At 42.2% G+C, this 12,945-nt stretch overlaps 1 protein-coding gene across 1 annotated transcript in view; it reads right to left on the reverse strand.

The window, feature by feature from the left end:
- Nucleotides 1-11,884, reverse strand: part of LOC109394738 (myosin regulatory light chain 12B) — a 19,157-nt gene extending 7,273 nt beyond the window's left edge. The window contains exon 1 of the mRNA XM_019665122.1: nucleotides 11,766-11,884. The gene's annotated coding sequence lies outside the window, so the exon portion shown is untranslated. The remainder of the gene's footprint in view (nucleotides 1-11,765) is intronic.
- Between the last annotated feature and the right edge of the window lie 1,061 nt (nucleotides 11,885-12,945).

Here is a 12,945-nt window from a genome sequence, read left to right on the forward strand (position 1 = left end):
CAGTGTCACTGGCCCTCATATGTGGGATCCGAACCGGGGCCCTCTGGTGTCCCAAGCGAGTTCTTAACCTTCGCGCCACTCGGCCGGCCCAGGACTGTCCTTTTTTATAAAAAATTTTTTTTATTAGGGAACAACCATGGTCATTGGTTACACATTGCTTTCTTACTACAATGGCATAGTTGGCACAGCTCACTGTGGCCCATGCGGGGATAGAACGGGCAACCTTGGTGTTATCTGCACCACACTCTAACCAACTGAGCTAACCAGTCACCCCAGGACTGTCCCATTTAATCCTCACAACAACCCTATGCAGTAGGTACTTTTCTTATCTCCATGTTACTACCAATCTTGCATAACCTTTCTGAGCCTGTTTTTTTTCAAAACACAGTTTGAAAACAAGGAAATCTCACTTGATACTCAGTTTTATAGCAAAACACAGTATCTACTGTACTTCAATGCAAGTAAAAATCAAACGAGATAACATGCAAAGACACTAGTCTAGTCACTGTATGGTATATGTTCAAAAGACTCTCATCTTTAAAAGAAAATCAAGAAAACCTATTCTTTAATCCTGTATCCCTGCTAGCTGTACTCTCATTTTGCCGTTTCCTTAACAAAACTTTTAGAATATCAGTCCAATTAATATTCACCTGTCTCCATTTTCTCATCTTCCCATCACTCAACTTGCTGTAATAGGGATTTGGGGTAGCCTCCAATACTCTACTGAAAGCATCCAATAATTTAAATGTCAAATAGAACGGACACTTTTTTAAAAAAAAGATTTCATTGGGGAATTGGGGAAGGGGAACAAATTATTGTCCTTCAATCTTATTGGGTTGTCGGAAAAGTCATGACGCATGTTTGCAACAGATGGCACTAGTTCATTTTTGGAAGTACTAGAGTCATTTGCATATATGTTATTGCTAGGTCATTTGACAGCTGACAGTTCTAGCTTCATTCTAAAAAAAAAAATTGAGCGATTTGGTTGAGTTTTGGAGATGTTTTACAAGTTGAAGATGGAAGACCAAACTGTGCATTTTTGCCATATTTTACTGTTTTACTTCTATAAAGGGAAGAACGCGCGTCAAGCTTGTGAAAAGTTGCATCAAGTTTACGGTGACAATGCTCTACAAGAACATCAGTGCCAACAATGGTTCACAAAATTCTGTGCTGGTGATTTTTATCTCAACGATGTTCCTTGGTCAGGGAGACCCACTGAGGTTGAGGATGACAAAATAAAGGCAATGATCAAGTCAAACCCACATTACATGACACGAGAGATTGCAGAAACATTGAACACCCATCATTCAAGCGTTCATGAACACCTGAAGAAGCTGGGATATGTAAGCAAGCTCGATATTTGGGTTCCGCATAAACTCAAAGAAGTTCATTTGATGGCATGTATAAACATCTGCAATCTGCTCATTAAACATGAGGAAAACAATCATTTTTTGTAGCGAGTGATAACTGGTGATGGGAAGTGGATTGTTTACAACAATGTGGTGTGGAAATGGTCTTGGTCCTGACATGATGACTCGCCTCAAATGACATCGAAAGCAGACATTCATCAGAGGAAGGTTATGCTCTCAGTGTGGTGGGATTTTAAAGGTGTCGTGTTTTTCCAGCTCCAACCAAGGAACCAATCAATTCGAATGTGTACTGTCGGCAATTGGACAGTTTGAACGAATCCATCAGCCAGAAATGTCCAGAGCTTAATTGCAAAACAGTTGTGTTCCATCGCAACAACGCGAGACCACACACAAGTTTGATCACCTGTCAAAAACTATTGGAGCTTGGATGGGATGTGTTGCCACACCCACCATACTCGCCTGACCTTGTGCCTTCAGACTTCCACTTGTTCCACTCTCTTCAAAACTCCTTGAGTCGTATAGTGTTCAATTCAGATGAGGCTCTAAATCAGCACCTTGTTCAGTTTTTCGCAAATAAAGACAGGTCCTTCTATGAACGAGGAATTATGAAGCTCACTGAAAGATGGCAAAAGGTTATCGAACAAAACAGGCAATATATCACTGATTGATCTTTGTTCTTTTTTTTAAAGATTTTTATTGGGGAATTGAGGGGATGGGAACAGACAAGTTGCTGTCCTTTGGTTCTTCAGTCTAGTTGTGGAGGATGTTGCTTCACTGGCCCAGGTTGGCACCATCATTGCGCTTTTCCAGGTTGAGACAGATCAGTTGCCGGCTTCTGGACAGCCGCTCACTGTGGCTGCTGGCCACACATGGTAGCTTATGGCAGCCCACTGCAGCAGGGGCTGCAGCCTACGCCATTGCCGGCAACTCACAGCAGCCCAGCTCCAGGTTGAGCTGTTATTCAGCATCTTAGCTGAAGAGGGCAGTGTCACTGGCCCTCATATGTGGGATCCAAACGGGGCCCTCTGGCGTCCCAAGCCAGCTCTTAACCATTGTGCCACTATGCTGGCCTTGATCTTTGTTCTTTATATAAATAAATGACCTTTGAAAAACAGACAAAACACGTCATGACTTTTCCGACAACCCAATAGTCGTGGAGAGTGCAGCTAGTTCAGCTCCAAGTCCAGTCACCATCTGGCCGCCTGTTGGCAGCTTGCAGTAGCTCAGCTCAAGGTGCCATGTTCAATCTTAGTTGCGGGTGGGCATAGCCCACCAACCCATGCGGGAGTTGAACCAGGAACCTGTTGTTAGGAGCACGTGCTCTTACCAGCTGAGCCATCCTGTTGGCAGCTCAGCTTGGGCACAGCTCACTGGCCCATGTGGGAATCAAACCGGCGACCCAGTTGCTCAGAGATTGTGCTCTTAACTGACTGAGCCACTCGGCCGGCCCAGAATGGACACTTTTAATTCCATTTTTTATTTGCAGTTTTAAATAATGTAAATAAATACAACACAAAAATACTATCAGCTTTCAAGTTAGAAAGCCCTGAGTTTGAATCTTAGCTCCACCATTACTAGCTATATATAACCTCGGAAAACCCAAGGACACCAGAGTAATTTTTTGATCCAATGTTTTATTCAATCTTCACAACATTCCTATGAAATAGGTACTACCTAAGTTAAAACAAACAAACAAACAAAACCAATGGCCCTTGTGTAGTAAAGAATTTAATTTTGTCGAAAGAGAGGTCTGGCCTTCGTTCTTGGCTCCTGGGAAGTAATCTCTAAGTCCTTGGAATGTCATGCCTAATATCTGGGATTTTGGATCACACCAGATTTCTAACAATGTGATTTATCATGGGGGCTTTGGGTCATGTGTTGTCAGTTGACCTCTAATGGGACTAGACACTGAGGTCAACAGCATCTATGTGATGAAGCACTAATAAAAACTATGGATATCAAAGATCGAGGGAGCTTCCCTGGTTGGCAATGTCCATGCCTATTGTCACATCTGTTGGGGGAGTCAACACTGTCCACAAGAAAGGACAATCAGAAGCTCTGCACTTAGAACCCTCCTGGGCTCTGCACCACGATGTCTCTTCCCTTGGCTGATTTTAATCTGAATCCTCTTACTGTACTAAACCAAAACCATGGGTATAACAGCTTTCAGTGAGCTCTGTGAGCTGAAGCAAATTATTGAACCTGAGGGTCATCTTGGAAACCCAAACCTGCAACTGGTGTCAGAAATGAAGATTGTCTAGGGGACTGGTCTCTAACTCTGCAGCTCCATAGTGTGAGAGCAGGTGACTTGCTGGGGCAGTGGCTGAGTAAGGGAATTTTGGACCTGGGTCTCTAGGACTTCTAACCTACATTGTTTCCTTCTCTTTCTTCAATCTAAAAAATACCTCACTGGGTATTCTGAAACTTGGCTTAATGGTGTAGTTTTGAACAGAGCAGATATAGGCTCAATGTAATAACACAACAATTTCTTTAAAAAAAAGTTTATTTTGTTCTCTGTACTTCATTTAAAAACAGCGCATATTTATATATGTATATGGTATCTATGAAAACTACACACACATACACATAAAATAAAATAAGGCAAAGTTGCAGCAAAACAACCTGAAGATAACTCTGGCCCTCAAAGAAACTATCATCCTTGTTCTCCCTACCTTCTGTAAGCCAAGTATCTTGGCTTTCTCTACTTTCTCACTTCCCACTCACTTTCAACCCACTGCAATCTGGCTTTCTTTTCTCTACTGTTGCTGCTTTCAAACTACCAAATCCAGTCTAAATCTCCTTGGACCACTATGCTATATTTGACACCATTTCACACCTTTTTCTCTTCAGAACCGCAACAACTCTTGGCCTTGAATAATCATAGTAGAAATAAACTATCCCAAATGGAAAGAGAACACAGTGTTCCCAACCTTGAATACCTTACATTATAATGAGAGAGACTCCTAAGTTATATTGGACTGATTTATATAAAATGCTGTATTTGACTTAGCGACACCAACTTACTCTCTTTCAGTTCTCCTACTTCTATGACTGGCCTCCTCCATTTTCTGGTTAGGCTTTTATCTCACTTACATATTCATGTTTCCCAGTATTCAAGCAGTCCATGACAAGTTCTTTTCACTCTGCTTCCTTTGGATGATCTCACTGACTCACTGTTCTGACATCACCTGTGTCATGTTTGTTATCTCCAGGTCTGACCTTTCCCTGGAGCTGCAAACTCAAAGTCCACTTGCTTGTGAAAGGCATCCATTTGGATATCCCACATACACTCATAATCAATGTGTTGAAAACTGGATTAATTATCTTACCCCTCCTAAACTTTCCCATCCTTCTGTTTTCTCTCAGTTAATGACACCATCATTTACCTACTCACCAAACCAGAAACCCGGGAGTTATCCTGGCTCATCCCTAACCCTGATGAGTCAAGCCTGCCTCTTAAATACTTCTCAGATTTGCTCATCTTGCTCATTCCTCTGCCAGCACCTGAAGGTGGGCCCGCATCATCTCTTTGTATAGAATATTTCTATGGCCAACTAACCAATCTCCTTGCTTCTTGGTCCCCTCTACACTACCCTTTGTATTTCAGCCAGAGATGTCTAAAACATAAATATGACATTATCATTCCCCTTTTAAAAATCTTTCTTGGCTCTCTATGGCCAATAGGGCAAAGTACAAGTTCTTAAGCCTGGTACACAAGGTCCTCCTTTGCCTTTTCTGGAATGACCTTTCCAGCCTCATCTCTAGCCATTCTCTGCTTTGTACTTTTCCCTCAGGAACACCAAGCTGCTTGTGTCTGTCCAAGGCACCATGCAGTGTCTTACCTTGCGTGTTCCTGTCCTTGCTGTTTATCTAGCCCCAAATGCTTTAGGGCTAGAGAAGAATTAAAGGTCTACTCAACCTATGGCTACTACTATTTATTGAGTGACTCATGTGCTAGGGAGGTTATACACATTAAATTTAACATGGCTGCTTTACAAATCAAAGATCATCAGTTGCCCGAGGTCACCTAGTGGCAGAGCCAGGATTCAAACCCAATTTGTTAAAGGTTATTTCTACCTACATATTTCCTACTTTGTAATAAATGTTCTTCTAATTATTTTGTTTACCAGTTTTTTTAAAAAAAAACTTTTAATGCTATCAATATAATCTAACATTTATTTCTGAACAGCTACTTTCCTCTAAACTCAAATCCTAGACAAACTCTTTTCAAATAAATTCAACCTATACTTGAGAAACCAAGTACAGAATAGAACTCCACAGTGGAACAGGAAGAGAATAAAATATGAATGGCAGTCCCTGGAATTGTACAATGTAGCAGCCTGGTTTGGGTTTAATCAAGTGTGGCAGTACTTCCTATCAGTCATGGCCTGGGCTTTAACATGCTGAGTGGTCAAGGCTTGAAACCTTTCCTTAGAACTGCCAAATTAATGTTTAACCTATAAATCTTAAAGAGAAAATAACCAAACCCTATCCTTAAACTATAGTTACAGAAAATATCCACATAGAACATAGCACATGATGTAATGAATAATACTCAATAGTAGTAAAAACTCACTTCCTCTTCAAAATTTTTATTTTTATTTTTGTAAATTTCTGAACTAAAGGTTATATATAGTAGTCACAGAGGTTACAAGAAGGGCAGGAATATAGGAATCCTGGTATTATAAGTGATTGTGGTGTCAACATATTTAGATAATACTCTAAATGTTTGCAAAATCACCTGCAATGTGCAGACCAAGCATGACACCACAATCATTAATACGCAGATTCTGCTTGTGAACTTCATCCAACCTATGTGGCTTTATTGGAAGCCTGGGAAAGACGCTCATGGAGCACATTCTGTCAGCTACCCATGACTTCCTCAACATTCCTTTGAGGCTTCTTCCTTAAGTATTATATCTTAAGTCAGCTAGTTGCTGTCACCATATGGCAAATAAATATGGCTCTCACAGCAGTTCACCTGGTTTCAATCTTGGCTGCACATTAGAATCTCCTAGGAAGTTTAAAAAAAACTGATGCCTAGGTCCTAATCTAGTCAAATTAAAACTATCTAAGGGTGTGGCCCAGGAATCTTTACTTTAAAAAATGCTCCAGGTGATTCTAATGTACAGTGAAGGCTGAGAACCACTGAGTTAACCACTTATGAAGCTCTGGGCAAAAATAGGATAGGACAGGGACAGGGACAGGGACAGGACGGGAAGGGAAGGGAAGGGAAGGGAAGGGAAGGGAACGGAGACAGGCAGGCATTGGCTATTTATTCAGTTCTGTTTAGTTTTTAAAATTTGGTCATTATGGTTTAATAGAAATGTTGGAGACCTGAATTCTAATTTCAGTTCTGTCATTCACAAGTTGTATGACCTTTGGTCATTTTAGCTTTCCTGGGCAACATTTTTTGTATCTATAAAATAAAAAAATTAGATAGATCAGAAGTCACAACCTGGCAGTTACCAAACTACTATATGCAATCTGCAGTAAGGTTCGTTTAGTACCCCCCAAGGATGACCTTCTAAATGCCTTTCTAAATAACTGAATTAGTTTGTCAACATTTAAAAATACTGAATATTTACTAAAAACAAATATCAGACATCTTGAAAAATTGTAGATAAGGACCAGCATTCCCAAATTCCTGTAGATAATGAGTATTCAGTGAGCAATCCCCACTACTCCCTATACCTTCCTGTCACAGCTGTATTTATGTTACTGCCTGGCCCAAAAGCAGCTGAACTTGTTCCTTGCCTATGTGGTAACCAGCCTCCAAGATGGCCCTCAACATTTCTCATGTCCTCGCATAGTCCCCACCAACAGTAAAAAGGGTTGAGCTGTGAAACTATAGGGTAGGGGGGGCGTGAAATAATTTTCCTTTTACTCTTCTGAGTTCTTGGCTGACATCATTGTAATACTACACAGATTAACAAGAAGTTTATTAATATGTATACCTCATGTATACATGGGATACCCAGGGAAAAGCCAATTTTCAGAGGCGGCTGAGAACTTAGGCTTAAATATCATCTTCAGCTGAAGACAAAAGAAAGGTTTGTGAGGGGGAAAAGGCTAGTTATGAAAGGTTACCAGGAAAAGTGCATAAACAAGGGTTAAGGCTTGTCATGTAGACTTAAGTCAGGGCCTTTTTTATGGATAAAAGTGTCTAAAGTTATCTCCAGAGGGTAACCTTTGTGGTTCCCAGTAGAAAGGGGAGAAAGGACACCTTTGTAAATTTATGTCCTGCTCTTATGCAAATAGGGGAAGGGCAGAAAGCTTTTTTGGGTCTGCTAATTCTAAATTGCCTTCAGCTCAAAATAATACTTGTGCCAAAGTGGCATATTTTGGGGTGGCATATTCTTTTTTTTTTTCCCAGCTGAGCCATCCTGCCATCTGTTGGCAGCTCAGCTCGGGCCATGAATGGAACCGGCGACCCTGTTGCTCAGAGCTCACACTCTTGAGCGAGCTCTTAACCAACTGAGCCACTCAGTCAGTCACTCTGCTTGCTACCTTTCATAACCAATGGGATAATGCAAAAATAATGGTGTGACTTTGCAGCTTCTGCCTTGCTTTCTCTTGGATCACTCAATCTAGTGGAAGCCAGCACTATGGTCATGAGGGCACTATATAGCCCTAAGGAAAGGTCCATGTGGCAGGAAACTGAGTCCTCCTGTTAGCACCAACTCGCCAGCCATCTCTGAGGTCGATCTTCTCTCAAATAGCTATAAACCTGACTGACATCTGAACTGCAACCTCATGAGACCCTGAGCCAAGAACAACCCAGCTAAGCTGCCTGGAATTCTAAGGTGCTAAGTTTTGGGTGATTTGTTAAGATAGCAACAGGAAACAAAGCTGCTGTGTTTCCTTGGTCTCTTTAATATTAAAATGGTTCAATGCCTTTATTTCAGAATTCTAAACACAGAATTTTAAAAAGCTCAAAGGGGCCACAGTCAAGTTTGCACTGGATAAAGTATTTTCTACTTCTGGTTAGAAAATTTTAATTCCTTCTATTCAATTTCTCTCCAAGTTCTATGGGTTCCTCTTTTAACTGCAACAAAGTCACCCCTTCCTCAACATTCCTATCACCCCTATCCTATTCTTCTGGCTGATTTGCTAGTTCTTGCTTCCTCACTGGAGTTTCCTTCAAAGCTCTGTCCTTGAATGTAATTTTAAAGCACTGGTTGAAAAACTGGTAGCATAAAGTTACCATTCAAAAATAAGGTAATTAAGGAGGGGAGAGGAGCTGGTTTTATGAGCAAAGGAATGATAAACAGTTCAAGTTTTAGCCAAGTTACAGTAACAGTAGGTAGAAGAGATACCCAGGGCAGGTCTCTTAAGGGGTCTCCTTTAGCAAGGTCAACTTCTGAGCAGAGGCACAAGGTGAGGCCTGAGAGTGGATGAACACAAAAAAGCAGAGAGCAGTTCTTGGGCTAAAACCTAAGGCCATTTCTAATTCAATTCTCATCTTCACCAAGGTCTATTTAGATTTCTCATGGAATTCTCACGCAGCCAAGACTAAGTCAGTGCTAATTGGGAGGATCACATGACTGGATACACGAGGAACAGTCTGAAAACAGCAATCATAAAGAGAATTTAGTATTTAATCAAATTAAAATATTCCACAAAATTAACCTCATATACTTAATGATGTATGGTTGCTTTTATGCTGCATATTTAGGCAAATATGTAATCAATTTCATAAATTATATCTATTATTTCTTTTATAGAGCACAACTCAACTTTTACAGCTTTTCTCTTAACATCAGTTAAAATTTTCCCATAGTATATGTATTTTAATATTTACCACAGACATTATAAAATAAAATGCTGTCATCCCCGCCCCCTGCCTCCTTCCCCCAGGAATCAGCATACTTTATTTGATACACTAAGTGCTAGGAGAGAGCCCTGGGCCCTGTAATTTCTTCATTATGGGTTTATGATCTTCCCAGTTGGCAGTAAACTTTCCATCCTTTGAACGACTGCATTATTTTGTTTTATTGCAATGAAATTTATATATGGTGAAATGTACAGATCTTAAAATGACTTTTTGTAAATGGGTATACCCATGTAACCACCATCCCAATCAAGTTACAAATGTTAACATCACTCCAGAAAGTTCCCTCCAAGTCAATCATCCTCTCTCATAGGCAACCATTGCACAGATTTCTATCAGCACAGATTAGTTTTGTCTTTGAACTTCTTATAAATGGAATTATACAGTGTATATTCTATGTGACTGACTTCTTTCATTAATACAATGTTTCTGAGATCCATCTATCTTGTTGAGTTTATCAGTGGTTCATTCTTTTTTTACTGCCAAGTAGTATCTCATTGCCATGCCACTTACATATACATTTTATGGCATTTAGCCTTTCTGCTTTGGAATGCTGGGCCTAGTAGAGTGCCTTATATACGGTAGGTGCTCAAAAAAATACTAATTAGTTAAGCGAAAACACGTGTATGCCTCCTTCCTCTCGGAAACAGAATTACATAGACAGATGCTCATGATAAGGTCCTGGATCTGATTCCCAAAACAAGGCTTTTCTCTATGGTCTACCCATGGTTTACCATAAACTCCACTGAATGTTTCCTTAAGAGATCCTTAACAAAATTACCAGCCACCCCTTGTTCCATACCTAGAAGAAACAGAATAGCCAATAATTGAGTGCTAAATATGTGCTAGGCACTGGTCTAAGTACTTCACATGCTTAATACTCACAACTTACGATATAGGAACTGTTATTAACTCCACTTGTTAAATGTGAAAATCAGGACAAAGAGAATAAACAATTTGTCTGCGGCCACAACTAAATAAGGATAGACCTTAGATCCAGGATCTGCAATGAGGAAGTCTAGTTCCAGAGTTTGTGCTACTAATCCCTAATATCCTACATATAGGCAGCTGAATGAAATTCTCTACAGTGAAATTGTGGATACCCAGCTGGGAGTAACAAGCAATGCCACTGCACAGCTAAAGAGTAAAACAAGGAAGGAAGATCCCAATCAGAGTTGCTGGCAATGAAAATCATCCCTAGATATCTGGTGTCTTTGAATCTTGGGAGCGAGGAATAACCAGCCTCATTTAGAGGCTCCTTATTTTTCCTAACCTCAGCAACCCTGACCTGGGGATCTGTCCTTCAAAAGTCACAGTTCATATTGTCTAAACTCAGTCTCATTAAAATGTAAAAGAGTATCTACTTGGCTGTCATAAAAGTTGTCATTCAACAGAGCCTGAACAAACAAGAAGCCATGTACTTTGCTATGAGGTCCAGGAGGGTCCACCTAACGCTTACAGAGAAAATGGGTGGCACCATGTGACTCCAAGTGACCTTAGGCAAATAAATTATCTCACCTCTCCAGGTTTCAGTTTCCTCAATTATAAAATGAAAGATAATCTATAAGTTTCTTTTGAATTCTAAAATGCTATGATTCTTTTTTTACCAAAGGTCCAACGCAATTCCATCTTAAACAAAGGCTGACAAACTAGTCTTTTAAACAACCCTTTTTCCATATTTCTTCCTTGGCGAAGAATCCAAAATGACTCCCTAATACCTATTAAATATTCTTTTATTTCTCAAGTTTTCAAAACATCCAAACAAAGGCCCCATTTATTTACATACCCTTATTTCCAACTATTATTCATTATAGTTGGCTGGTCTTCCCACCCTCTCCTTTTCACATGACACAAATTCCCATCTTTTGCCTTTTGTCTTGTCACCTCCTACCACAGATCCAGCCAGAAATACTAAGTTCTCCCTTCTAGGGCTGAATCCAAGGCTTTCAATGAGGTCACGATTCATTTTTCCGGAAAGCTTTCTTGATTTTTATTCATCCTTTTCTTCAAGTCAACACGAACTTACTAAATCTTTGCAAGATCAAGACACAGAAAGACAACTCCTATGGAAATCATTACATTTTAGCCTATACGAACTCCTCACTCCAGCGCCGTTTCTCTAACAGTTTCCTTGGACACTATCTAAGGCAAGCATCCTACACCAGTCCTCTCCCTCATCCCCCAAAGCGTCAGCGCTGTGTGCGGCACAGAGCAGGTGCTCACACACGAATCGATGGACTGTGCCGCGAGGGCAGGGACTGGCAACCAGGGCACCGGGCGGTCGCAGCACCGGGTGTGAAATCATCCGGGTGACGGAGGGCCGGGGATCCGGCCACCTCTCCAGCCGGGCATTTCCCCAGGTCGGCTTCATCAGCCATGTAGCTTCCTTCCGTCCAGGCCTCCTCACAGGCCCTCCTCGCCCACCCTGACAACTGACGCAGCCCGCGGCCCTCCCGTTCCCGGCCGCCTGGGGCGGGGTCTGGCCGAGGGCGCGCGGCGGGAGGGGAGGGGGGTCGGATGGGGCCCCAGGGGTGTCACGCGCAGGGTCCAGCGCCACTCACCGTCGCCAGACACTAGAACCCGGGATGCCCTGCACAGGACGACGAGCAACCGCGACGAGCGCTTGGGCTGTGGCGCTACAGAGGCGGCGCCCGGCACTTCCTGCCTCGGCAGGCGGACCGGAAAACGCGCCGGAAGGCGCGGCGGGATCCAACTCTGAACAGGGGAACGCGGCCGTCGTTCCCGCTCAGGCTGGAGGAAACCCCGCCGTGTCCGCTGGGGAGAGGGGCTCAGGTGTACGAATACGGCCGGGGTTTTAGATGGCCTCCGTAGCCTGGCTGATCTGTGGCGGAATCACCGCCTGCGGCGCGGCTGGAGCGCCGCGTCCCGCCCTCTCCCCCGCGTTCCGTGGCGGATTCCCGCGGCCCTTCCGCATTCCCGCGCCGCTCGGCGCCCGGCCAGGAATTTGACCCGGGCGGGGCGGGATCCCTGTTTGGGGGTTCCCGGGCGCCGGAAGCCGCCACCCAGGTCTGCCCGAGTGAACAAATAAAAGTACAACTGGCCTGGTTAAATTTGACCTTCAGATAAAACAATTTTAGGTATGCCACCACGAAATACTGGGAAAAGTAAGAGGGCGGCGGCCTCCTACATGCTGGAAAACCCTTTTTAAACTGCACTCCCGCCCGAGTTATATTATTTACTCCTTTCTTACTCTCAAATTATAAGGTTTACAGCCTTACCAAGCCAAGCACCCAGGTGATGCTGATGCTCTGGTCTTCATCCCAGCCCATGGTCCCGTTCATAACTGCATTTTCTAAATGTTTCATTCCTCTTTCAACCACAAGAAACTTTTATTCAAATTATTTTCTTTCTTTTGGGTCATTAAAGAGATGACAGAATTACACACAAAGAATCGCTCTGACACATTACATAATGCTCTTGGTCAAAACAAAGGTAACCACAAAGCTACATTATTCATGTTTTGTTCTGGGTATTGTTTGTGGCTATAACCTTCAGTTCCCTCATCTTGGAATAACATGGATGAATAGCACAGTTTCTGGATAATGGAGGATAGTCACATAATAGCAAATCTTTATTGAGCACTCTGCCTGTACCTGTGCTGGATGCTGGGCAGATAATTCATTTATATTCTACAAACGTTTGATCAGAAATCTATGTTTGATCAGAAATTCCTAGATGGTAGAAACTGTGTTCAGCACTCTATAGCAGTTTTTTTTTTTT

The sequence above is a fragment of the Hipposideros armiger genome, unplaced genomic scaffold, assembly GCF_001890085.2.
Source record: "Hipposideros armiger isolate ML-2016 unplaced genomic scaffold, ASM189008v1 scaffold_433, whole genome shotgun sequence".
NCBI classification, from domain to species: Eukaryota; Metazoa; Chordata; class Mammalia; order Chiroptera; family Hipposideridae; genus Hipposideros; species Hipposideros armiger.